Source organism: Globicephala melas, unplaced genomic scaffold (assembly GCF_963455315.2).
Source record: "Globicephala melas unplaced genomic scaffold, mGloMel1.2 SCAFFOLD_490, whole genome shotgun sequence".
NCBI classification, from domain to species: domain Eukaryota; kingdom Metazoa; phylum Chordata; class Mammalia; order Artiodactyla; family Delphinidae; genus Globicephala; species Globicephala melas.
In genome coordinates, this window is record NW_027207656.1 from 55,841 (window position 1) to 79,954 (window position 24,114).

The 24,114-nt window shown below is 70.7% G+C and overlaps 14 non-coding genes across 14 annotated transcripts; all 14 read left to right on the top strand.

Moving 5' to 3' along the window:
- The first annotated feature begins 775 nt into the window (after window positions 1-775).
- On the top strand, window positions 776-894 carry LOC132595663 (5S ribosomal RNA). The gene has a single exon (XR_009561799.1). It is a non-coding gene; the product is annotated as a 5S ribosomal RNA (ribosomal RNA).
- Window positions 895-1,825: 931 nt separating this feature from the next.
- Window positions 1,826-1,944, top strand: LOC132595666 (5S ribosomal RNA). Its single transcript, XR_009561801.1, has one exon. It is a non-coding gene; the product is annotated as a 5S ribosomal RNA (ribosomal RNA).
- A 931-nt stretch (window positions 1,945-2,875) lies between these two features.
- On the top strand, window positions 2,876-2,994 carry LOC132595667 (5S ribosomal RNA). The gene has a single exon (XR_009561802.1). It is a non-coding gene; the product is annotated as a 5S ribosomal RNA (ribosomal RNA).
- A 2,696-nt stretch (window positions 2,995-5,690) lies between these two features.
- LOC132595668 (5S ribosomal RNA) lies at window positions 5,691-5,809 on the top strand. Its single transcript, XR_009561803.1, has one exon. It is a non-coding gene; the product is annotated as a 5S ribosomal RNA (ribosomal RNA).
- Window positions 5,810-8,505: 2,696 nt separating this feature from the next.
- On the top strand, window positions 8,506-8,624 carry LOC132595669 (5S ribosomal RNA). The gene has a single exon (XR_009561804.1). It is a non-coding gene; the product is annotated as a 5S ribosomal RNA (ribosomal RNA).
- A 2,696-nt stretch (window positions 8,625-11,320) lies between these two features.
- LOC132595670 (5S ribosomal RNA) lies at window positions 11,321-11,439 on the top strand. Its single transcript, XR_009561805.1, has one exon. It is a non-coding gene; the product is annotated as a 5S ribosomal RNA (ribosomal RNA).
- A 931-nt stretch (window positions 11,440-12,370) lies between these two features.
- Window positions 12,371-12,489, top strand: LOC132595671 (5S ribosomal RNA). Its single transcript, XR_009561806.1, has one exon. It is a non-coding gene; the product is annotated as a 5S ribosomal RNA (ribosomal RNA).
- A 931-nt stretch (window positions 12,490-13,420) lies between these two features.
- LOC132595672 (5S ribosomal RNA) lies at window positions 13,421-13,539 on the top strand. The gene has a single exon (XR_009561807.1). It is a non-coding gene; the product is annotated as a 5S ribosomal RNA (ribosomal RNA).
- A 2,696-nt stretch (window positions 13,540-16,235) lies between these two features.
- LOC132595673 (5S ribosomal RNA) lies at window positions 16,236-16,354 on the top strand. The gene has a single exon (XR_009561808.1). It is a non-coding gene; the product is annotated as a 5S ribosomal RNA (ribosomal RNA).
- Window positions 16,355-17,285: 931 nt separating this feature from the next.
- On the top strand, window positions 17,286-17,404 carry LOC132595674 (5S ribosomal RNA). Its single transcript, XR_009561809.1, has one exon. It is a non-coding gene; the product is annotated as a 5S ribosomal RNA (ribosomal RNA).
- Window positions 17,405-18,336: 932 nt separating this feature from the next.
- On the top strand, window positions 18,337-18,455 carry LOC132595675 (5S ribosomal RNA). The gene has a single exon (XR_009561810.1). It is a non-coding gene; the product is annotated as a 5S ribosomal RNA (ribosomal RNA).
- Window positions 18,456-19,387: 932 nt separating this feature from the next.
- On the top strand, window positions 19,388-19,506 carry LOC132595677 (5S ribosomal RNA). Its single transcript, XR_009561812.1, has one exon. It is a non-coding gene; the product is annotated as a 5S ribosomal RNA (ribosomal RNA).
- Window positions 19,507-22,202: 2,696 nt separating this feature from the next.
- Window positions 22,203-22,321, top strand: LOC132595678 (5S ribosomal RNA). Its single transcript, XR_009561813.1, has one exon. It is a non-coding gene; the product is annotated as a 5S ribosomal RNA (ribosomal RNA).
- Window positions 22,322-23,253: 932 nt separating this feature from the next.
- Window positions 23,254-23,372, top strand: LOC132595679 (5S ribosomal RNA). The gene has a single exon (XR_009561814.1). It is a non-coding gene; the product is annotated as a 5S ribosomal RNA (ribosomal RNA).
- Window positions 23,373-24,114: the final 742 nt, after the last annotated feature.

Sequence of the window (24,114 nt, forward strand, 5' to 3'; positions counted from 1 at the left end):
CTACCAGGCGTCGGGCCGGTAGACCCGAGGCACCAGAGCGGATGGAGGCTCAGAGCCCTCCAGACCCAGACTCCGCCGCGGGCCCAGTTGCCGTCCTTTCGGCCCGCGAGCCCCTCGACCTGCACCTGGCCGCCCCCACCGGCGCCCAGCCCCGGCGCCGCCACCTGTGTGCCGGTGTGTCCCTCCACAGCTCCCTCCGTCAAAAGCCCCCCCCCACCCCGCCCCTCTGGCGTGTCACCGCGGCCGGGTGCGGGAGCGGGATCGAGGGCAGGGGCCGCTTCCCCGGGCCTGCCGGCCACCAGGGGCGGGGTCCTGAGCTCGGCGGGGGGTGTGGGGGCAAGGGTGGCCTTGCCGGGGCTGAGGGGCCGTGGCGACTCAATGGTGGCTCCCGGTGGCTTCGGGCCAGCTGCTGTCGGGCAGGAGGGCCGGCCCGGGCTGCGGCCGGGCTGCGCCTAGGGCCGCGTGGGCGGGCAGGGCCGATGCCCAAGGGACCGCGGGCCCCGGGCCCTGAAGCCTCCGGGGCCACGTCCCTGTGAGCGACGTGCGGGATCTTGGGCGGGGCGCCAAGCGCCGAAGGGTTTGCTGGGTCACGGCCGCCCTGGGCTGGGAGGTGGTCGCCAAACCCTCCGCCGCCGCCCGATACCCGAGACCTCCGTTGCCCCTGCCTGGGCGGGCGAGGGGGCCCTGCCGGGGCGGGCCGGCCGCCAGGCTGGCGTTAAGGCGCCAGCGCCAGCGAAACTGGGCCTCAAGAGGCCGCCCGCGGCCCCCCGCCCCCGTCTACGGCCATACCACCCTGAACGCGCCCGATCTCGTCTGATCTCGGAAGCTAAGCAGGGTCGGGCCTGGTTAGTACTTGGATGGGAGACCGCCTGGGAATACCGGGTGCTGTAGGCTTTTTGCCTCCCGCTCCGCCCGCCTTCTCCTTTACTCGCCCGCGGCGGGGGCCGCCGGCTCCGCCCCCGCCGGGCCCCGCTGCAGGCCCCACCTCCTCAGGCCCCTCCCACCACGGCGCGCGCCGGCGGGGTCGCTCCCCGCCGGCCCGGCCGGCCAGGCGGCCAGAAGGCGGCCCTGGAAGGCAGGCGCACCCCAGACGCTCCCGGGGTGGCTGGCCCGGACCCAGACTCCGCCGCGGGCCCAGTTGCCGTCCTTTCGGCCCGCGAGCCCCTCGACCTGCACCTGGCCGCCCCCACCGGCGCCCAGCCCCGGCTCCGCCACCTGTGTGCCGGTGTGTCCCTCCACAGCTCCCTCCGACAAAAGCCCCCCCCACCCCGCCCCTCTGGCGTGTCACCGCGGCCGGGTGCGGGAGCGGGATCGAGGGCAGGGGCCGCTTCCCCGGGCCTGCCGGCCACCAGGGGCGGGGTCCTGAGCTCGGCGGGGGGTGTGGGGGCAAGGGTGGCCTTGCCGGGGCTGAGGGGCCGTGGCGACTCAATGGTGGCTCCCAGTGGCTTCGGGCCAGCTGCTGTCGGGAAGGAGGGCCGGCCCGGGCTGCGGCCGGGCTGCGCCTAGGGCCGCGTGGGCGGGCAGGGCCGATGCCCAAGGGACCGCGGGCCCCGGGCCCTGAAGCCTCCGGGGCCACGTCCCTGTGAGCGACGTGCGGGATCTTGGGCGGGGCGCCAAGCGCCGAAGGGTTTGCTGGGTCACGGCCGCCCTGGGCTGGGAGGTGGTCGCCAAACCCTCCGCCGCCGCCCGATACCCGAGACCTCCGTTGCCCCTGCCTGGGCGGGCGAGGGGGCCCTGCCGGGGCGGGCCGGCCGCCAGGCTGGCGTTAAGGCGCCAGCGCCAGCGAAACTGGGCCTCAAGAGGCCGCCCGCGGCCCCCCGCCCCCGTCTACGGCCATACCACCCTGAACGCGCCCGATCTCGTCTGATCTCGGAAGCTAAGCAGGGTCGGGCCTGGTTAGTACTTGGATGGGAGACCGCCTGGGAATACCGGGTGCTGTAGGCTTTTTGCCTCCCGCTCCGCCCGCCTTCTCCTTTACTCGCCCGCGGCGGGGGCCGCCGGCTCCGCCCCCGCCGGGCCCCGCTGCAGGCCCCACCTCCTCAGGCCCCTCCCACCACGGCGCGCGCCGGCGGGGTCGCTCCCCGCCGGCCCGGCCGGCCAGGCGGCCAGAAGGCGGCCCTGGAAGGCAGGCGCACCCCAGACGCTCCCGGGGTGGCTGGCCCGGACCCAGACTCCGCCGCGGGCCCAGTTGCCGTCCTTTCGGCCCGCGAGCCCCTCGACCTGCACCTGGCCGCCCCCACCGGCGCCCAGCCCCGGCGCCGCCACCTGTGTGCCGGTGTGTCCCTCCACAGCTCCCTCCGACAAAAGCCCCCCCCACCCCGCCCCTCTGGCGTGTCACCGCGGCCGGGTGCGGGAGCGGGATCGAGGGCAGGGGCCGCTTCCCCGGGCCTGCCGGCCACCAGGGGCGGGGTCCTGAGCTCGGCGGGGGGTGTGGGGGCAAGGGTGGCCTTGCCGGGGCTGAGGGGCCGTGGCGACTCAATGGTGGCTCCCAGTGGCTTCGGGCCAGCTGCTGTCGGGCAGGAGGGCCGGCCCGGGCTGCGGCCGGGCTGCGCCTAGGGCCGCGTGGGCGGGCAGGGCCGATGCCCAAGGGACCGCGGGCCCCGGGCCCTGAAGCCTCCGGGGCCACGTCCCTGTGAGCGACGTGCGGGATCTTGGGCGGGGCGCCAAGCGCCGAAGGGTTTGCTGGGTCACGGCCGCCCTGGGCTGGGAGGTGGTCGCCAAACCCTCCGCCGCCGCCCGATACCCGAGACCTCCGTTGCCCCTGCCTGGGCGGGCGAGGGGGCCCTGCCGGGGCGGGCCGGCCGCCAGGCTGGCGTTAAGGCGCCAGCGCCAGCGAAACTGGGCCTCAAGAGGCCGCCCGCGGCGCCCCGCCCCCGTCTACGGCCATACCACCCTGAACGCGCCCGATCTCGTCTGATCTCGGAAGCTAAGCAGGGTCGGGCCTGGTTAGTACTTGGATGGGAGACCGCCTGGGAATACCGGGTGCTGTAGGCTTTTTGCCTCCCGCTCCGCCCGCCTTCTCCTTTACTCGCCCGCGGCGGGGGGGCCGCCGGCTCCGCCCCCGCCGAGCCCCGCTGCAGGCAGTAGTCAAGGTGGGTTTACCTGCCCGAGCAGGAAGCTTGGGCGATGGCAGAAGTGGGAAGAAACTCTTGAGCACAGGTTCTTGGGATCCACGGAGCAGCGCATGCACATGCGATGGGTGCCTACACAGCTGGCTTGCTTGTCTGTGGGGAAAGGCGAGATGGGTCAGGGCCTGGGTTCCTGAGGGGCTGAGAATCAAGGCAGGGATAGAAGAAAGGGGACAGGCCCACATCCCCTGAACCCACGCCGGCGCCCACTCACCTTTGTGGAAAATACGATTGAAAAGTGCCCGCAAGAATCTCTTCAGATGCCTCCAGAGTTGAGGGAAGAAGGGGAGGGGGGAGGCCGGGAGCAGGGTGAGCCCTGAAATCCAACCCTTGTCCCGGTCACACCCCAGCAGCCCTCCCACCTCAGCCCCTTCAAGACCCCAGGGCTCCCCCAACCGCGCTGCACAGATCCTGCCCTGACCATAGTCACCATGTTGATCCCCACGTTGAGCAAGATGAAGCTGACCGGGATCAGAAGAATTGAGTATCCTTGCTCCTGGCATTTCCTGGGGATGGGGCCAGTGAACGGCTCGGCTCGGTAGTAGTTTCGCTCACCCATGGCCGTTGGTCCCAGGACTGCCTGGGCCCTCTGCCCTCCAGTTTTAACTGGGAGCCAGACTGGGTCATAATGGGGCAGGTGGTGAGGTCACAGTGAGGGAGGGGGATGAAAAGGAGGGCCCAGAGTGGCATTCCCTGGTAACCAGGGTCAGGTAAGCTGAGCCTGGACAGTCAAACAGGGCCCGGTGGCCGGCATACATCCCCTCGAGCGGTCATTCATTCGCTCACCGCCCGCTGACTCACTTGTTCAAATGACACATTGCGTCTCTTGGCCCCTCTTGAGACTAGGAAGACCTTGGCCTCAGAGGCCTGCTGAAGGCCTGGCTGGAGTCCAGAGCCTCAGCCTTCTTCATGCCCTTCACTGGGCCTGGAGCTGGACCTGCCCAGATGTGGAACCTCCCAGTTTGGAAGCAACTTCTTGTATGAGGCTCTCTGTGGACAGGGACAGCTGAGACACAGAGGAGGTGCCCAGAGACCAGGGGTTTGGAGTCTGCAGCTGCAGATGTACTTAGTGCATGGTATAGGACCAGGAGGGGCCTGCTGGCAGAACTGTGGCCACTAAACCAAAGGGACCCTCAGGCCAAGAAGGGGACACTGGCTTCTTATTGCAGGAAGCCAAGCGCAGGGACCCAGGCTGGCAGAAGGAGTGGCGCTTCCAAGCCACAGACCACCAATGTTTCCTGGACTCTGGCGCTCTTTATTCCTCTCTCCATGCCCTGCCGCCCCCTGCCCCTGCCCCCACTTGCTGCTGGTAAGTTCATTTTCCCAGTCTGGCTCCCGTGCAGAGAGGGCCTGGAGGCCGAGGTGGAAGGTAGCAGCGAGTTGGCCCGCGCTTGGCCCTCCTGCGGTTGCCGCTTCAGCACCAGACTGTCATACACCTGGTAGTTGGCATTGCCTCCCGGGTTCCGGCTGAGTGGCATGAAGGTGGGCGGGGGTGGAGGGTGCTCGGTAGCCTGGACGTCGGGCAGGAGGTGAGAGGGGCGGAGGAGCAGCGCTGAGCTGGGAGCCGGGGCCCGCTGGTCCGAGGCCTCGGCCAGTACCGTGAGGGAGGCGGAGGTGGCCACAGGGCGCCGCAAGGGCAGGATCTCAGCCCATTCGGCCGCCGGGTGCCGCACCTCGTGGGGATCGCGGGAGTAATCCAAGTGTCCCGTGGAGGGATGCAGGCTGCGGTTGGACTCGCTGTGAGCACAGCTGGGGAGGCTACGTCTGTGGGCCGGTGGGGTGTCGCGCTACCAGGCGTCGGGCCGGTAGACCCGAGGCACCAGAGCGGATGGAGGCTCAGAGCCCTCCAGACCCAGACTCCGCCGCGGGCCCAGTTGCCGTCCTTTCGGCCCGCGAGCCCCTCGACCTGCACCTGGCCGCCCCCACCGGCGCCCAGCCCCGGCGCCGCCACCTGTGTGCCGGTGTGTCCCTCCACAGCTCCCTCCGTCAAAAGCCCCCCCCCACCCCGCCCCTCTGGCGTGTCACCGCGGCCGGGTGCGGGAGCGGGATCGAGGGCAGGGGCCGCTTCCCCGGGCCTGCCGGCCACCAGGGGCGGGGTCCTGAGCTCGGCGGGGGGTGTGGGGGCAAGGGTGGCCTTGCCGGGGCTGAGGGGCCGTGGCGACTCAATGGTGGCTCCCGGTGGCTTCGGGCCAGCTGCTGTCGGGCAGGAGGGCCGGCCCGGGCTGCGGCCGGGCTGCGCCTAGGGCCGCGTGGGCGGGCAGGGCCGATGCCCAAGGGACCGCGGGCCCCGGGCCCTGAAGCCTCCGGGGCCACGTCCCTGTGAGCGACGTGCGGGATCTTGGGCGGGGCGCCAAGCGCCGAAGGGTTTGCTGGGTCACGGCCGCCCTGGGCTGGGAGGTGGTCGCCAAACCCTCCGCCGCCGCCCGATACCCGAGACCTCCGTTGCCCCTGCCTGGGCGGGCGAGGGGGCCCTGCCGGGGCGGGCCGGCCGCCAGGCTGGCGTTAAGGCGCCAGCGCCAGCGAAACTGGGCCTCAAGAGGCCGCCCGCGGCGCCCCGCCCCCGTCTACGGCCATACCACCCTGAACGCGCCCGATCTCGTCTGATCTCGGAAGCTAAGCAGGGTCGGGCCTGGTTAGTACTTGGATGGGAGACCGCCTGGGAATACCGGGTGCTGTAGGCTTTTTGCCTCCCGCTCCGCCCGCCTTCTCCTTTACTCGCCCGCGGCGGGGGGGCCGCCGGCTCCGCCCCCGCCGAGCCCCGCTGCAGGCAGTAGTCAAGGTGGGTTTACCTGCCCGAGCAGGAAGCTTGGGCGATGGCAGAAGTGGGAAGAAACTCTTGAGCACAGGTTCTTGGGATCCACGGAGCAGCGCATGCACATGCGATGGGTGCCTACACAGCTGGCTTGCTTGTCTGTGGGGAAAGGCGAGATGGGTCAGGGCCTGGGTTCCTGAGGGGCTGAGAATCAAGGCAGGGATAGAAGAAAGGGGACAGGCCCACATCCCCTGAACCCACGCCGGCGCCCACTCACCTTTGTGGAAAATACGATTGAAAAGTGCCCGCAAGAATCTCTTCAGATGCCTCCAGAGTTGAGGCAAGAAGGGGAGGGGGGAGGCCGGGAGCAGGGTGAGCCCTGAAATCCAACCCTTGTCCCGGTCACACCCCAGCAGCCCTCCCACCTCAGCCCCTTCAAGACCCCAGGGCTCCCCCAACCGCGCTGCACAGATCCTGCCCTGACCATAGTCACCATGTTGATCCCCACGTTGAGCAAGATGAAGCTGACCGGGATCAGAAGAATTGAGTATCCTTGCTCCTGGCATTTCCTGGGGATGGGGCCAGTGAACGGCTCGGCTCGGTAGTAGTTTCGCTCACCCATGGCCGTTGGTCCCAGGACTGCCTGGGCCCTCTGCCCTCCAGTTTTAACTGGGAGCCAGACTGGGTCATAATGGGGCAGGTGGTGAGGTCACAGTGAGGGAGGGGGATGAAAAGGAGGGCCCAGAGTGGCATTCCCTGGTAACCAGGGTCAGGTAAGCTGAGCCTGGACAGTCAAACAGGGCCCGGTGGCCGGCATACATCCCCTCGAGCGGTCATTCATTCGCTCACCGCCCGCTGACTCACTTGTTCAAATGACACATTGCGTCTCTTGGCCCCTCTTGAGACTAGGAAGACCTTGGCCTCAGAGGCCTGCTGAAGGCCTGGCTGGAGTCCAGAGCCTCAGCCTTCTTCATGCCCTTCACTGGGCCTGGAGCTGGACCTGCCCAGATGTGGAACCTCCCAGTTTGGAAGCAACTTCTTGTATGAGGCTCTCTGTGGACAGGGACAGCTGAGACACAGAGGAGGTGCCCAGAGACCAGGGGTTTGGAGTCTGCAGCTGCAGATGTACTTAGTGCATGGTATAGGACCAGGAGGGGCCTGCTGGCAGAACTGTGGCCACTAAACCAAAGGGACCCTCAGGCCAAGAAGGGGACACTGGCTTCTTATTGCAGGAAGCCAAGCGCAGGGACCCAGGCTGGCAGAAGGAGTGGCGCTTCCAAGCCACAGACCACCAATGTTTCCTGGACTCTGGCGCTCTTTATTCCTCTCTCCATGCCCTGCCGCCCCCTGCCCCTGCCCCCACTTGCTGCTGGTAAGTTCATTTTCCCAGTCTGGCTCCCGTGCAGAGAGGGCCTGGAGGCCGAGGTGGAAGGTAGCAGCGAGTTGGCCCGCGCTTGGCCCTCCTGCGGTTGCCGCTTCAGCACCAGACTGTCATACACCTGGTAGTTGGCATTGCCTCCCGGGTTCCGGCTGAGTGGCATGAAGGTGGGCGGGGGTGGAGGGTGCTCGGTAGCCTGGACGTCGGGCAGGAGGTGAGAGGGGCGGAGGAGCAGCGCTGAGCTGGGAGCCGGGGCCCGCTGGTCCGAGGCCTCGGCCAGTACCGTGAGGGAGGCGGAGGTGGCCACAGGGCGCCGCAAGGGCAGGATCTCAGCCCATTCGGCCGCCGGGTGCCGCACCTCGTGGGGATCGCGGGAGTAATCCAAGTGTCCCGTGGAGGGATGCAGGCTGCGGTTGGACTCGCTGTGAGCACAGCTGGGGAGGCTACGTCTGTGGGCCGGTGGGGTGTCGCGCTACCAGGCGTCGGGCCGGTAGACCCGAGGCACCAGAGCGGATGGAGGCTCAGAGCCCTCCAGACCCAGACTCCGCCATGGGCCCAGTTGCCGTCCTTTCGGCCCGCGAGCCCCTCGACCTGCACCTGGCCGCCCCCACCGGCGCCCAGCCCCGGCGCCGCCACCTGTGTGCCGGTGTGTCCCTCCACAGCTCCCTCCGACAAAAGCCCCACCCCCACCCCGCCCCTCTGGCGTGTCACCGCGGCCGGGTGCGGGAGCGGGATCGAGGGCAGGGGCCGCTTCCCCGGGCCTGCCCGCCACCAGGGGCGGGGTCCTGAGTCGGCGGGGTGTGTGGGGGCAAGGGTGGCCTTGCCGGGGCTGAGGGGCCGTGGCGACTCAATGGTGGCTCCCGGTGGCTTCGGGCCAGCTGCTGTCGGGCAGGAGGGCCGGCCCGGGCTGCGGCCGGGCTGCGCCTAGGGCCGCGTGGGCGGGCAGGGCCGATGCCCAAGGGACCGCGGGCCCCGGGCCCTGAAGCCTCCGGGGCCACGTCCCTGTGAGCGACGTGCGGGATCTTGGGCGGGGCGCCAAGCGCCGAAGGGTTTGCTGGGTCACGGCCGCCCTGGGCTGGGAGGTGGTCGCCAAACCCTCCGCCGCCGCCCGATACCCGAGACCTCCGTTGCCCCTGCCTGGGCGGGCGAGGGGGCCCTGCCGGGGCGGGCCGGCCGCCAGGCTGGCGTTAAGGCGCCAGCGCCAGCGAAACTGGGCCTCAAGAGGCCGCCCGCGGCGCCCCGCCCCCGTCTACGGCCATACCACCCTGAACGCGCCCGATCTCGTCTGATCTCGGAAGCTAAGCAGGGTCGGGCCTGGTTAGTACTTGGATGGGAGACCGCCTGGGAATACCGGGTGCTGTAGGCTTTTTGCCTCCCGCTCCGCCCGCCTTCTCCTTTACTCGCCCGCGGCGGGGGGGCCGCCGGCTCCGCCCCCGCCGAGCCCCGCTGCAGGCAGTAGTCAAGGTGGGTTTACCTGCCCGAGCAGGAAGCTTGGGCGATGGCAGAAGTGGGAAGAAACTCTTGAGCACAGGTTCTTGGGATCCACGGAGCAGCGCATGCACATGCGATGGGTGCCTACACAGCTGGCTTGCTTGTCTGTGGGGAAAGGCGAGATGGGTCAGGGCCTGGGTTCCTGAGGGGCTGAGAATCAAGGCAGGGATAGAAGAAAGGGGACAGGCCCACATCCCCTGAACCCACGCCGGCGCCCACTCACCTTTGTGGAAAATACGATTGAAAAGTGCCCGCAAGAATCTCTTCAGATGCCTCCAGAGTTGAGGGAAGAAGGGGAGGGGGGAGGCCGGGAGCAGGGTGAGCCCTGAAATCCAACCCTTGTCCCGGTCACACCCCAGCAGCCCTCCCACCTCAGCCCCTTCAAGACCCCAGGGCTCCCCCAACCGCGCTGCACAGATCCTGCCCTGACCATAGTCACCATGTTGATCCCCACGTTGAGCAAGACGAAGCTGACCGGGATCAGAAGAATTGAGTATCCTTGCTCCTGGCATTTCCTGGGGATGGGGCCAGTGAACGGCTCGGCTCGGTAGTAGTTTCGCTCACCCATGGCCGTTGGTCCCAGGACTGCCTGGGCCCTCTGCCCTCCAGTTTTAACTGGGAGCCAGACTGGGTCATAATGGGGCAGGTGGTGAGGTCACAGTGAGGGAGGGGGATGAAAAGGAGGGCCCAGAGTGGCATTCCCTGGTAACCAGGGTCAGGTAAGCTGAGCCTGGACAGTCAAACAGGGCCCGGTGGCCGGCATACATCCCCTCGAGCGGTCATTCATTCGCTCACCGCCCGCTGACTCACTTGTTCAAATGACACATTGCGTCTCTTGGCCCCTCTTGAGACTAGGAAGACCTTGGCCTCAGAGGCCTGCTGAAGGCCTGGCTGGAGTCCAGAGCCTCAGCCTTCTTCATGCCCTTCACTGGGCCTGGAGCTGGACCTGCCCAGATGTGGAACCTCCCAGTTTGGAAGCAACTTCTTGTATGAGGCTCTCTGTGGACAGGGACAGCTGAGACACAGAGGAGGTGCCCAGAGACCAGGGGTTTGGAGTCTGCAGCTGCAGATGTACTTAGTGCATGGTATAGGACCAGGAGGGGCCTGCTGGCAGAACTGTGGCCACTAAACCAAAGGGACCCTCAGGCCAAGAAGGGGACACTGGCTTCTTATTGCAGGAAGCCAAGCGCAGGGACCCAGGCTGGCAGAAGGAGTGGCGCTTCCAAGCCACAGACCACCAATGTTTCCTGGACTCTGGCGCTCTTTATTCCTCTCTCCATGCCCTGCCGCCCCCTGCCCCTGCCCCCACTTGCTGCTGGTAAGTTCATTTTCCCAGTCTGGCTCCCGTGCAGAGAGGGCCTGGAGGCCGAGGTGGAAGGTAGCAGCGAGTTGGCCCGCGCTTGGCCCTCCTGCGGTTGCCGCTTCAGCACCAGACTGTCATACACCTGGTAGTTGGCATTGCCTCCCGGGTTCCGGCTGAGTGGCATGAAGGTGGGCGGGGGTGGAGGGTGCTCGGTAGCCTGGACGTCGGGCAGGAGGTGAGAGGGGCGGAGGAGCAGCGCTGAGCTGGGAGCCGGGGCCCGCTGGTCCGAGGCCTCGGCCAGTACCGTGAGGGAGGCGGAGGTGGCCACAGGGCGCCGCAAGGGCAGGATCTCAGCCCATTCGGCCGCCGGGTGCCGCACCTCGTGGGGATCGCGGGAGTAATCCAAGTGTCCCGTGGAGGGATGCAGGCTGCGGTTGGACTCGCTGTGAGCACAGCTGGGGAGGCTACGTCTGTGGGCCGGTGGGGTGTCGCGCTACCAGGCGTCGGGCCGGTAGACCCGAGGCACCAGAGCGGATGGAGGCTCAGAGCCCTCCAGACCCAGACTCCGCCGCGGGCCCAGTTGCCGTCCTTTCGGCCCGCGAGCCCCTCGACCTGCACCTGGCCGCCCCCACCGGCGCCCAGCCCCGGCGCCGCCACCTGTGTGCCGGTGTGTCCCTCCACAGCTCCCTCCGTCAAAAGCCCCCCCCCACCCCGCCCCTCTGGCGTGTCACCGCGGCCGGGTGCGGGAGCGGGATCGAGGGCAGGGGCCGCTTCCCCGGGCCTGCCGGCCACCAGGGGCGGGGTCCTGAGCTCGGCGGGGGGTGTGGGGGCAAGGGTGGCCTTGCCGGGGCTGAGGGGCCGTGGCGACTCAATGGTGGCTCCCGGTGGCTTCGGGCCAGCTGCTGTCGGGCAGGAGGGCCGGCCCGGGCTGCGGCCGGGCTGCGCCTAGGGCCGCGTGGGCGGGCAGGGCCGATGCCCAAGGGACCGCGGGCCCCGGGCCCTGAAGCCTCCGGGGCCACGTCCCTGTGAGCGACGTGCGGGATCTTGGGCGGGGCGCCAAGCGCCGAAGGGTTTGCTGGGTCACGGCCGCCCTGGGCTGGGAGGTGGTCGCCAAACCCTCCGCCGCCGCCCGATACCCGAGACCTCCGTTGCCCCTGCCTGGGCGGGCGAGGGGGCCCTGCCGGGGCGGGCCGGCCGCCAGGCTGGCGTTAAGGCGCCAGCGCCAGCGAAACTGGGCCTCAAGAGGCCGCCCGCGGCCCCCCGCCCCCGTCTACGGCCATACCACCCTGAACGCGCCCGATCTCGTCTGATCTCGGAAGCTAAGCAGGGTCGGGCCTGGTTAGTACTTGGATGGGAGACCGCCTGGGAATACCGGGTGCTGTAGGCTTTTTGCCTCCCGCTCCGCCCGCCTTCTCCTTTACTCGCCCGCGGCGGGGGCCGCCGGCTCCGCCCCCGCCGGGCCCCGCTGCAGGCCCCACCTCCTCAGGCCCCTCCCACCACGGCGCGCGCCGGCGGGGTCGCTCCCCGCCGGCCCGGCCGGCCAGGCGGCCAGAAGGCGGCCCTGGAAGGCAGGCGCACCCCAGACGCTCCCGGGGTGGCTGGCCCGGACCCAGACTCCGCCGCGGGCCCAGTTGCCGTCCTTTCGGCCCGCGAGCCCCTCGACCTGCACCTGGCCGCCCCCACCGGCGCCCAGCCCCGGCTCCGCCACCTGTGTGCCGGTGTGTCCCTCCACAGCTCCCTCCGACAAAAGCCCCCCCCACCCCGCCCCTCTGGCGTGTCACCGCGGCCGGGTGCGGGAGCGGGATCGAGGGCAGGGGCCGCTTCCCCGGGCCTGCCGGCCACCAGGGGCGGGGTCCTGAGCTCGGCGGGGGGTGTGGGGGCAAGGGTGGCCTTGCCGGGGCTGAGGGGCCGTGGCGACTCAATGGTGGCTCCCAGTGGCTTCGGGCCAGCTGCTGTCGGGAAGGAGGGCCGGCCCGGGCTGCGGCCGGGCTGCGCCTAGGGCCGCGTGGGCGGGCAGGGCCGATGCCCAAGGGACCGCGGGCCCCGGGCCCTGAAGCCTCCGGGGCCACGTCCCTGTGAGCGACGTGCGGGATCTTGGGCGGGGCGCCAAGCGCCGAAGGGTTTGCTGGGTCACGGCCGCCCTGGGCTGGGAGGTGGTCGCCAAACCCTCCGCCGCCGCCCGATACCCGAGACCTCCGTTGCCCCTGCCTGGGCGGGCGAGGGGGCCCTGCCGGGGCGGGCCGGCCGCCAGGCTGGCGTTAAGGCGCCAGCGCCAGCGAAACTGGGCCTCAAGAGGCCGCCCGCGGCCCCCCGCCCCCGTCTACGGCCATACCACCCTGAACGCGCCCGATCTCGTCTGATCTCGGAAGCTAAGCAGGGTCGGGCCTGGTTAGTACTTGGATGGGAGACCGCCTGGGAATACCGGGTGCTGTAGGCTTTTTGCCTCCCGCTCCGCCCGCCTTCTCCTTTACTCGCCCGCGGCGGGGGCCGCCGGCTCCGCCCCCGCCGGGCCCCGCTGCAGGCCCCACCTCCTCAGGCCCCTCCCACCACGGCGCGCGCCGGCGGGGTCGCTCCCCGCCGGCCCGGCCGGCCAGGCGGCCAGAAGGCGGCCCTGGAAGGCAGGCGCACCCCAGACGCTCCCGGGGTGGCTGGCCCGGACCCAGACTCCGCCGCGGGCCCAGTTGCCGTCCTTTCGGCCCGCGAGCCCCTCGACCTGCACCTGGCCGCCCCCACCGGCGCCCAGCCCCGGCGCCGCCACCTGTGTGCCGGTGTGTCCCTCCACAGCTCCCTCCGACAAAAGCCCCCCCCACCCCGCCCCTCTGGCGTGTCACCGCGGCCGGGTGCGGGAGCGGGATCGAGGGCAGGGGCCGCTTCCCCGGGCCTGCCGGCCACCAGGGGCGGGGTCCTGAGCTCGGCGGGGGGTGTGGGGGCAAGGGTGGCCTTGCCGGGGCTGAGGGGCCGTGGCGACTCAATGGTGGCTCCCAGTGGCTTCGGGCCAGCTGCTGTCGGGCAGGAGGGCCGGCCCGGGCTGCGGCCGGGCTGCGCCTAGGGCCGCGTGGGCGGGCAGGGCCGATGCCCAAGGGACCGCGGGCCCCGGGCCCTGAAGCCTCCGGGGCCACGTCCCTGTGAGCGACGTGCGGGATCTTGGGCGGGGCGCCAAGCGCCGAAGGGTTTGCTGGGTCACGGCCGCCCTGGGCTGGGAGGTGGTCGCCAAACCCTCCGCCGCCGCCCGATACCCGAGACCTCCGTTGCCCCTGCCTGGGCGGGCGAGGGGGCCCTGCCGGGGCGGGCCGGCCGCCAGGCTGGCGTTAAGGCGCCAGCGCCAGCGAAACTGGGCCTCAAGAGGCCGCCCGCGGCGCCCCGCCCCCGTCTACGGCCATACCACCCTGAACGCGCCCGATCTCGTCTGATCTCGGAAGCTAAGCAGGGTCGGGCCTGGTTAGTACTTGGATGGGAGACCGCCTGGGAATACCGGGTGCTGTAGGCTTTTTGCCTCCCGCTCCGCCCGCCTTCTCCTTTACTCGCCCGCGGCGGGGGGGCCGCCGGCTCCGCCCCCGCCGAGCCCCGCTGCAGGCAGTAGTCAAGGTGGGTTTACCTGCCCGAGCAGGAAGCTTGGGCGATGGCAGAAGTGGGAAGAAACTCTTGAGCACAGGTTCTTGGGATCCACGGAGCAGCGCATGCACATGCGATGGGTGCCTACACAGCTGGCTTGCTTGTCTGTGGGGAAAGGCGAGATGGGTCAGGGCCTGGGTTCCTGAGGGGCTGAGAATCAAGGCAGGGATAGAAGAAAGGGGACAGGCCCACATCCCCTGAACCCACGCCGGCGCCCACTCACCTTTGTGGAAAATACGATTGAAAAGTGCCCGCAAGAATCTCTTCAGATGCCTCCAGAGTTGAGGGAAGAAGGGGAGGGGGGAGGCCGGGAGCAGGGTGAGCCCTGAAATCCAACCCTTGTCCCGGTCACACCCCAGCAGCCCTCCCACCTCAGCCCCTTCAAGACCCCAGGGCTCCCCCAACCGCGCTGCACAGATCCTGCCCTGACCATAGTCACCATGTTGATCCCCACGTTGAGCAAGATGAAGCTGACCGGGATCAGAAGAATTGAGTATCCTTGCTCCTGGCATTTCCTGGGGATGGGGCCAGTGAACGGCTCGGCTCGGTAGTAGTTTCGCTCACCCATGGCCGTTGGTCCCAGGACTGCCTGGGCCCTCTGCCCTCCAGTTTTAACTGGGAGCCAGACTGGGTCATAATGGGGCAGGTGGTGAGGTCACAGTGAGGGAGGGGGATGAAAAGGAGGGCCCAGAGTGGCATTCCCTGGTAACCAGGGTCAGGTAAGCTGAGCCTGGACAGTCAAACAGGGCCCGGTGGCCGGCATACATCCCCTCGAGCGGTCATTCATTCGCTCACCGCCCGCTGACTCACTTGTTCAAATGACACATTGCGTCTCTTGGCCCCTCTTGAGACTAGGAAGACCTTGGCCTCAGAGGCCTGCTGAAGGCCTGGCTGGAGTCCAGAGCCTCAGCCTTCTTCATGCCCTTCACTGGGCCTGGAGCTGGACCTGCCCAGATGTGGAACCTCCCAGTTTGGAAGCAACTTCTTGTATGAGGCTCTCTGTGGACAGGGACAGCTGAGACACAGAGGAGGTGCCCAGAGACCAGGGGTTTGGAGTCTGCAGCTGCAGATGTACTTAGTGCATGGTATAGGACCAGGAGGGGCCTGCTGGCAGAACTGTGGCCACTAAACCAAAGGGACCCTCAGGCCAAGAAGGGGACACTGGCTTCTTATTGCAGGAAGCCAAGCGCAGGGACCCAGGCTGGCAGAAGGAGTGGCGCTTCCAAGCCACAGACCACCAATGTTTCCTGGACTCTGGCGCTCTTTATTCCTCTCTCCATGCCCTGCCGCCCCCTGCCCCTGCCCCCACTTGCTGCTGGTAAGTTCATTTTCCCAGTCTGGCTCCCGTGCAGAGAGGGCCTGGAGGCCGAGGTGGAAGGTAGCAGCGAGTTGGCCCGCGCTTGGCCCTCCTGCGGTTGCCGCTTCAGCACCAGACTGTCATACACCTGGTAGTTGGCATTGCCTCCCGGGTTCCGGCTGAGTGGCATGAAGGTGGGCGGGGGTGGAGGGTGCTCGGTAGCCTGGACGTCGGGCAGGAGGTGAGAGGGGCGGAGGAGCAGCGCTGAGCTGGGAGCCGGGGCCCGCTGGTCCGAGGCCTCGGCCAGTACCGTGAGGGAGGCGGAGGTGGCCACAGGGCGCCGCAAGGGCAGGATCTCAGCCCATTCGGCCGCCGGGTGCCGCACCTCGTGGGGATCGCGGGAGTAATCCAAGTGTCCCGTGGAGGGATGCAGGCTGCGGTTGGACTCGCTGTGAGCACAGCTGGGGAGGCTACGTCTGTGGGCCGGTGGGGTGTCGCGCTACCAGGCGTCGGGCCGGTAGACCCGAGGCACCAGAGCGGATGGAGGCTCAGAGCCCTCCAGACCCAGACTCCGCCGCGGGCCCAGTTGCCGTCCTTTCGGCCCGCGAGCCCCTCGACCTGCACCTGGCCGCCCCCACCGGCGCCCAGCCCCGGCGCCGCCACCTGTGTGCCGGTGTGTCCCTCCACAGCTCCCTCCGTCAAAAGCCCCCCCCCACCCCGCCCCTCTGGCGTGTCACCGCGGCCGGGTGCGGGAGCGGGATCGAGGGCAGGGGCCGCTTCCCCGGGCCTGCCGGCCACCAGGGGCGGGGTCCTGAGCTCGGCGGGGGGTGTGGGGGCAAGGGTGGCCTTGCCGGGGCTGAGGGGCCGTGGCGACTCAATGGTGGCTCCCGGTGGCTTCGGGCCAGCTGCTGTCGGGCAGGAGGGCCGGCCCGGGCTGCGGCCGGGCTGCGCCTAGGGCCGCGTGGGCGGGCAGGGCCGATGCCCAAGGGACCGCGGGCCCCGGGCCCTGAAGCCTCCGGGGCCACGTCCCTGTGAGCGACGTGCGGGATCTTGGGCGGGGCGCCAAGCGCCGAAGGGTTTGCTGGGTCACGGCCGCCCTGGGCTGGGAGGTGGTCGCCAAACCCTCCGCCGCCGCCCGATACCCGAGACCTCCGTTGCCCCTGCCTGGGCGGGCGAGGGGGCCCTGCCGGGGCGGGCCGGCCGCCAGGCTGGCGTTAAGGCGCCAGCGCCAGCGAAACTGGGCCTCAAGAGGCCGCCCGCGGCCCCCCGCCCCCGTCTACGGCCATACCACCCTGAACGCGCCCGATCTCGTCTGATCTCGGAAGCTAAGCAGGGTCGGGCCTGGTTAGTACTTGGATGGGAGACCGCCTGGGAATACCGGGTGCTGTAGGCTTTTTGCCTCCCGCTCCGCCCGCCTTCTCCTTTACTCGCCCGCGGCGGGGGCCGCCGGCTCCGCCCCCGCCGGGCCCCGCTGCAGGCCCCACCTCCTCAGGCCCCTCCCACCACGGCGCGCGCCGGCGGGGTCGCTCCCCGCCGGCCCGGCCGGCCAGGCGGCCAGAAGGCGGCCCTGGAAGGCAGGCGCACCCCAGACGCTCCCGGGGTGGCTGGCCCGGACCCAGACTCCGCCGCGGGCCCAGTTGCCGTCCTTTCGGCCCGCGAGCCCCTCGACCTGCACCTGGCCGCCCCCACCGGCGCCCAGCCCCGGCTCCGCCACCTGTGTGCCGGTGTGTCCCTCCACAGCTCCCTCCGACAAAAGCCCCCCCCACCCCGCCCCTCTGGCGTGTCACCGCGGCCGGGTGCGGGAGCGGGATCGAGGGCAGGGGCCGCTTCCCCGGGCCTGCCGGCCACCAGGGGCGGGGTCCTGAGCTCGGCGGGGGGTGTGGGGGCAAGGGTGGCCTTGCCGGGGCTGAGGGGCCGTGGCGACTCAATGGTGGCTCCCAGTGGCTTCGGGCCAGCTGCTGTCGGGAAGGAGGGCCGGCCCGGGCTGCGGCCGGGCTGCGCCTAGGGCCGCGTGGGCGGGCAGGGCCGATGCCCAAGGGACCGCGGGCCCCGGGCCCTGAAGCCTCCGGGGCCACGTCCCTGTGAGCGACGTGCGGGATCTTGGGCGGGGCGCCAAGCGCCGAAGGGTTTGCTGGGTCACGGCCGCCCTGGGCTGGGAGGTGGTCGCCAAACCCTCCGCCGCCGCCCGATACCCGAGACCTCCGTTGCCCCTGCCTGGGCGGGCGAGGGGGCCCTGCCGGGGCGGGCCGGCCGCCAGGCTGGCGTTAAGGCGCCAGCGCCAGCGAAACTGGGCCTCAAGAGGCCGCCCGCGGCCCCCCGCCCCCGTCTACGGCCATACCACCCTGAACGCGCCCGATCTCGTCTGATCTCGGAAGCTAAGCAGGGTCGGGCCTGGTTAGTACTTGGATGGGAGACCGCCTGGGAATACCGGGTGCTGTAGGCTTTTTGCCTCCCGCTCCGCCCGCCTTCTCCTTTACTCGCCCGCGGCGGGGGCCGCCGGCTCCGCCCCCGCCGGGCCCCGCTGCAGGCCCCACCTCCTCAGGCCCCTCCCACCACGGCGCGCGCCGGCGGGGTCGCTCCCCGCCGGCCCGGCCGGCCAGGCGGCCAGAAGGCGGCCCTGGAAGGCAGGCGCACCCCAGACGCTCCCGGGGTGGCTGGCCCGGACCCAGACTCCGCCGCGGGCCCAGTTGCCGTCCTTTCGGCCCGCGAGCCCCTCGACCTGCACCTGGCCGCCCCCACCGGCGCCCAGCCCCGGCGCCGCCACCTGTGTGCCGGTGTGTCCCTCCACAGCTCCCTCCGACAAAAGCCCCCCCCCACCCCGCCCCTCTGGCGTGTCACCGCGGCCGGGTGCGGGAGCGGGATCGAGGGCAGGGGCCGCTTCCCCGGGCCTGCCGGCCACCAGGGGCGGGGTCCTGAGCTCGGCGGGGGGTGTGGGGGCAAGGGTGGCCTTGCCGGGGTTGAGGGGCCGTGGCGACTCAATGGTGGCTCCCGGTGGCTTCGGGCCAGCTGCTGTCGGGCAGGAGGGCCGGCCCGGGCTGCGGCCGGGCTGCGCCTAGGGCCGCGTGGGCGGGCAGGGCCGATGCCCAAGGGACCGCGGGCCCCGGGCCCTGAAGCCTCCGGGGCCACGTCCCTGTGAGCGACGTGCGGGATCTTGGGCGGGGCGCCAAGCGCCGAAGGGTTTGCTGGGTCACGGCCGCCCTGGGCTGGGAGGTGGTCGCCAAACCCTCCGCCGCCGCCCGATACCCGAGACCTCCGTTGCCCCTGCCTGGGCGGGCGAGGGGGCCCTGCCGGGGCGGGCCGGCCGCCAGGCTGGCGTTAAGGCGCCAGCGCCAGCGAAACTGGGCCTCAAGAGGCCGCCCGCGGCCCCCCGCCCCCGTCTACGGCCATACCACCCTGAACGCGCCCGATCTCGTCTGATCTCGGAAGCTAAGCAGGGTCGGGCCTGGTTAGTACTTGGATGGGAGACCGCCTGGGAATACCGGGTGCTGTAGGCTTTTTGCCTCCCGCTCCGCCCGCCTTCTCCTTTACTCGCCCGCGGCGGGGGCCGCCGGCTCCGCCCCCGCCGGGCCCCGCTGCAGGCCCCACCTCCTCAGGCCCCTCCCACCACGGCGCGCGCCGGCGGGGTCGCTCCCCGCCGGCCCGGCCGGCCAGGCGGCCAGAAGGCGGCCCTGGAAGGCAGCCGCACCCCAGACGCTCCCGGGGTGGCTGGCCCGGACCCAGACTCCGCCGCGGGCCCAGTTGCCGTCCTTTCGGCCCGCGAGCCCCTCGACCTGCACCTGGCCGCCCCCACCGGCTCCCAACCCCGGCGCCGCCACCTGTGTGCCGGTGTGTCCCTCCACAGCTCCCTCCGACAAAAGCCCCCCCCCACCCCGCCCCTCTGGCGTGTCACCGCGGCCGGGTGCGGGAGCGGGATCGAGGGCAGGGGCCGCTTCCCCGGGCCTGCCGGCCACCAGGGGCGGGGTCCTGAGCTCGGCGGGGGGTGTGGGGGCAAGGGTGGCCTTGCCGGGGCTGAGGGGCCGTGGCGACTCAATGGTGGCTCCCGGTGGCTTCGGGCCAGCTGCTGTCGGGCAGGAGGGCCGGCCCGGGCTGCGGCCGGGCTGCGCCTAGGGCCGCGTGGGCGGGCAGGGCCGATGCCCAAGGGACCGCGGGCCCCGGGCCCTGAAGCCTCCGGGGCCACGTCCCTGTGAGCGACGTGCGGGATCTTGGGCGGGGCGCCAAGCGCCGAAGGGTTTGCTGGGTCACGGCCGCCCTGGGCTGGGAGGTGGTCGCCAAACCCTCCGCCGCCGCCCGATACCCGAGACCTCCGTTGCCCCTGCCTGGGCGGGCGAGGGGGCCCTGCCGGGGCGGGCCGGCCGCCAGGCTGGCGTTAAGGCGCCAGCGCCAGCGAAACTGGGCCTCAAGAGGCCGCCCGCGGCCCCCCGCCCCCGTCTACGGCCATACCACCCTGAACGCGCCCGATCTCGTCTGATCTCGGAAGCTAAGCAGGGTCGGGCCTGGTTAGTACTTGGATGGGAGACCGCCTGGGAATACCGGGTGCTGTAGGCTTTTTGCCTCCCGCTCCGCCCGCCTTCTCCTTTACTCGCCCGCGGCGGGGGGGCCGCCGGCTCCGCCCCCGCCGAGCCCCGCTGCAGGCAGTAGTCAAGGTGGGTTTACCTGCCCGAGCAGGAAGCTTGGGCGATGGCAGAAGTGGGAAGAAACTCTTGAGCACAGGTTCTTGGGATCCACGGAGCAGCGCATGCACATGCGATGGGTGCCTACACAGCTGGCTTGCTTGTCTGTGGGGAAAGGCGAGATGGGTCAGGGCCTGGGTTCCTGAGGGGCTGAGAATCAAGGCAGGGATAGAAGAAAGGGGACAGGCCCACATCCCCTGAACCCACGCCGGCGCCCACTCACCTTTGTGGAAAATACGATTGAAAAGTGCCCGCAAGAATCTCTTCAGATGCCTCCAGAGTTGAGGCAAGAAGGGGAGGGGGGAGGCCGGGAGCAGGGTGAGCCCTGAAATCCAACCCTTGTCCCGGTCACACCCCAGCAGCCCTCCCACCTCAGCCCCTTCAAGACCCCAGGGCTCCCCCAACCGCGCTGCACAGATCCTGCCCTGACCATAGTCACCATGTTGATCCCCACGTTGAGCAAGATGAAGCTGACCGGGATCAGAAGAATTGAGTATCCTTGCTCCTGGCATTTCCTGGGGATGGGGCCAGTGAACGGCTCGGCTCGGTAGTAGTTTCGCTCACCCATGGCCGTTGGTCCCAGGACTGCCTGGGCCCTCTGCCCTCCAGTTTTAACTGGGAGCCAGACTGGGTCATAATGGGGCAGGTGGTGAGGTCACAGTGAGGGAGGGGGATGAAAAGGAGGGCCCAGAGTGGCATTCCCTGGTAACCAGGGTCAGGTAAGCTGAGCCTGGACAGTCAAACAGGGCCCGGTGGCCGGCATACATCCCCTCGAGCGGTCATTCATTCGCTCACCGCCCGCTGACTCACTTGTTCAAATGACACATTGCGTCTCTTGGCCCCTCTTGAGACTAGGAAGACCTTGGCCTCAGAGGCCTGCTGAAGGCCTGGCTGGAGTCCAGAGCCTCAGCCTTCTTCATGCCCTTCACTGGGCCTGGAGCTGGACCTGCCCAGATGTGGAACCTCCCAGTTTGGAAGCAACTTCTTGTATGAGGCTCTCTGTGGACAGGGACAGCTGAGACACAGAGGAGGTGCCCAGAGACCAGGGGTTTGGAGTCTGCAGCTGCAGATGTACTTAGTGCATGGTATAGGACCAGGAGGGGCCTGCTGGCAGAACTGTGGCCACTAAACCAAAGGGACCCTCAGGCCAAGAAGGGGACACTGGCTTCTTATTGCAGGAAGCCAAGCGCAGGGACCCAGGCTGGCAGAAGGAGTGGCGCTTCCAAGCCACAGACCACCAATGTTTCCTGGACTCTGGCGGTCTTTATTCCTCTCTCCATGCCCTGCCGCCCCCTGCCCCTGCCCCCACTTGCTGCTGGTAAGTTCATTTTCCCAGTCTGGCTCCCGTGCAGAGAGGGCCTGGAGGCCGAGGTGGAAGGTAGCAGCGAGTTGGCCCGCGCTTGGCCCTCCTGCGGTTGCCGCTTCAGCACCAGACTGTCATACACCTGGTAGTTGGCATTGCCTCCCGGGTTCCGGCTGAGTGGCATGAAGGTGGGCGGGGGTGGAGGGTGCTCGGTAGCCTGGACGTCGGGCAGGAGGTGAGAGGGGCGGAGGAGCAGCGCTGAGCTGGGAGCCGGGGCCCGCTGGTCCGAGGCCTCGGCCAGTACCGTGAGGGAGGCGGAGGTGGCCACAGGGCGCCGCAAGGGCAGGATCTCAGCCCATTCGGCCGCCGGGTGCCGCACCTCGTGGGGATCGCGGGAGTAATCCAAGTGTCCCGTGGAGGGATGCAGGCTGCGGTTGGACTCGCTGTGAGCACAGCTGGGGAGGCTACGTCTGTGGGCCGGTGGGGTGTCGCGCTACCAGGCGTCGGGCCGGTAGACCCGAGGCACCAGAGCGGATGGAGGCTCAGAGCCCTCCAGACCCAGACTCCGCCGCGGGCCCAGTTGCCGTCCTTTCGGCCCGCGAGCCCCTCGACCTGCACCTGGCCGCCCCCACCGGCGCCCAGCCCCGGCGCCGCCACCTGTGTGCCGGTGTGTCCCTCCACAGCTCCCTCCGTCAAAAGCCCCCCCCCACCCCGCCCCTCTGGCGTGTCACCGCGGCCGGGTGCGGGAGCGGGATCGAGGGCAGGGGCCGCTTCCCCGGGCCTGCCGGCCACCAGGGGCGGGGTCCTGAGCTCGGCGGGGGGTGTGGGGGCAAGGGTGGCCTTGCCGGGGCTGAGGGGCCGTGGCGACTCAATGGTGGCTCCCGGTGGCTTCGGGCCAGCTGCTGTCGGGCAGGAGGGCCGGCCCGGGCTGCGGCCGGGCTGCGCCTAGGGCCGCGTGGGCGGGCAGGGCCGATGCCCAAGGGACCGCGGGCCCCGGGCCCTGAAGCCTCCGGGGCCACGTCCCTGTGAGCGACGTGCGGGATCTTGGGCGGGGCGCCAAGCGCCGAAGGGTTTGCTGGGTCACGGCCGCCCTGGGCTGGGAGGTGGTCGCCAAACCCTCCGCCGCCGCCCGATACCCGAGACCTCCGTTGCCCCTGCCTGGGCGGGCGAGGGGGCCCTGCCGGGGCGGGCCGGCCGCCAGGCTGGCGTTAAGGCGCCAGCGCCAGCGAAACTGGGCCTCAAGAGGCCGCCCGCGGCCCCCCGCCCCCGTCTACGGCCATACCACCCTGAACGCGCCCGATCTCGTCTGATCTCGGAAGCTAAGCAGGGTCGGGCCTGGTTAGTACTTGGATGGGAGACCGCCTGGGAATACCGGGTGCTGTAGGCTTTTTGCCTCCCGCTCCGCCCGCCTTCTCCTTTACTCGCCCGCGGCGGGGGGCCGCCGGCTCCGCCCCCGCCGGGCCCCGCTGCAGGCCCCACCTCCTCAGGCCCCTCCCACCACGGCGCGCGCCGGCGGGGTCGCTCCCCGCCGGCCCGGCCGGCCAGGCGGCCAGAAGGCGGCCCTGGAAGGCAGGCGCACCCCAGACGCTCCCGGGGTGGCTGGCCCGGACCCAGACTCCGCCGCGGGCCCAGTTGCCGTCCTTTCGGCCCGCGAGCCCCTCGACCTGCACCTGGCCGCCCCCACCGGCGCCCAGCCCCGGCTCCGCCACCTGTGTGCCGGTGTGTCCCTCCACAGCTCCCTCCGACAAAAGCCCCCCCCACCCCGCCCCTCTGGCGTGTCACCGCGGCCGGGTGCGGGAGCGGGATCGAGGGCAGGGGCCGCTTCCCCGGGCCTGCCGGCCACCAGGGGCGGGGTCCTGAGCTCGGCGGGGGGTGTGGGGGCAAGGGTGGCCTTGCCGGGGCTGAGGGGCCGTGGCGACTCAATGGTGGCTCCCAGTGGCTTCGGGCCAGCTGCTGTCGGGAAGGAGGGCCGGCCCGGGCTGCGGCCGGGCTGCGCCTAGGGCCGCGTGGGCGGGCAGGGCCGATGCCCAAGGGACCGCGGGCCCCGGGCCCTGAAGCCTCCGGGGCCACGTCCCTGTGAGCGACGTGCGGGATCTTGGGCGGGGCGCCAAGCGCCGAAGGGTTTGCTGGGTCACGGCCGCCCTGGGCTGGGAGGTGGTCGCCAAACCCTCCGCCGCCGCCCGATACCCGAGACCTCCGTTGCCCCTGCCTGGGCGGGCGAGGGGGCCCTGCCGGGGCGGGCCGGCCGCCAGGCTGGCGTTAAGGCGCCAGCGCCAGCGAAACTGGGCCTCAAGAGGCCGCCCGCGGCCCCCCGCCCCCGTCTACGGCCATACCACCCTGAACGCGCCCGATCTCGTCTGATCTCGGAAGCTAAGCAGGGTCGGGCCTGGTTAGTACTTGGATGGGAGACCGCCTGGGAATACCGGGTGCTGTAGGCTTTTTGCCTCCCGCTCCGCCCGCCTTCTCCTTTACTCGCCCGCGGCGGGGGCCGCCGGCTCCGCCCCCGCCGGGCCCCGCTGCAGGCCCCACCTCCTCAGGCCCCTCCCACCACGGCGCGCGCCGGCGGGGTCGCTCCCCGCCGGCCCGGCCGGCCAGGCGGCCAGAAGGCGGCCCTGGAAGGCAGGCGCACCCCAGACGCTCCCGGGGTGGCTGGCCCGGACCCAGACTCCGCCGCGGGCCCAGTTGCCGTCCTTTCGGCCCGCGAGCCCCTCGACCTGCACCTGGCCGCCCCCACCGGCGCCCAGCCCCGGCGCCGCCACCTGTGTGCCGGTGTGTCCCTCCACAGCTCCCTCCGACAAAAGCCCCCCCCACCCCGCCCCTCTGGCGTGTCACCGCGGCCGGGTGCGGGAGCGGGATCGAGGGCAGGGGCCGCTTCCCCGGGCCTGCCGGCCACCAGGGGCGGGGTCCTGAGCTCGGCGGGGGGTGTGGGGGCAAGGGTGGCCTTGCCGGGGTTGAGGGGCCGTGGCGACTCAATGGTGGCTCCCGGTGGCTTCGGGCCAGCTGCTGTCGGGCAGGAGGGCCGGCCCGGGCTGCGGCCGGGCTGCGCCTAGGGCCGCGTGGGCGGGCAGGGCCGATGCCCAAGGGACCGCGGGCCCCGGGCCCTGAAGCCTCCGGGGCCACGTCCCTGTGAGCGACGTGCGGGATCTTGGGCGGGGCGCCAAGCGCCGAAGGGTTTGCTGG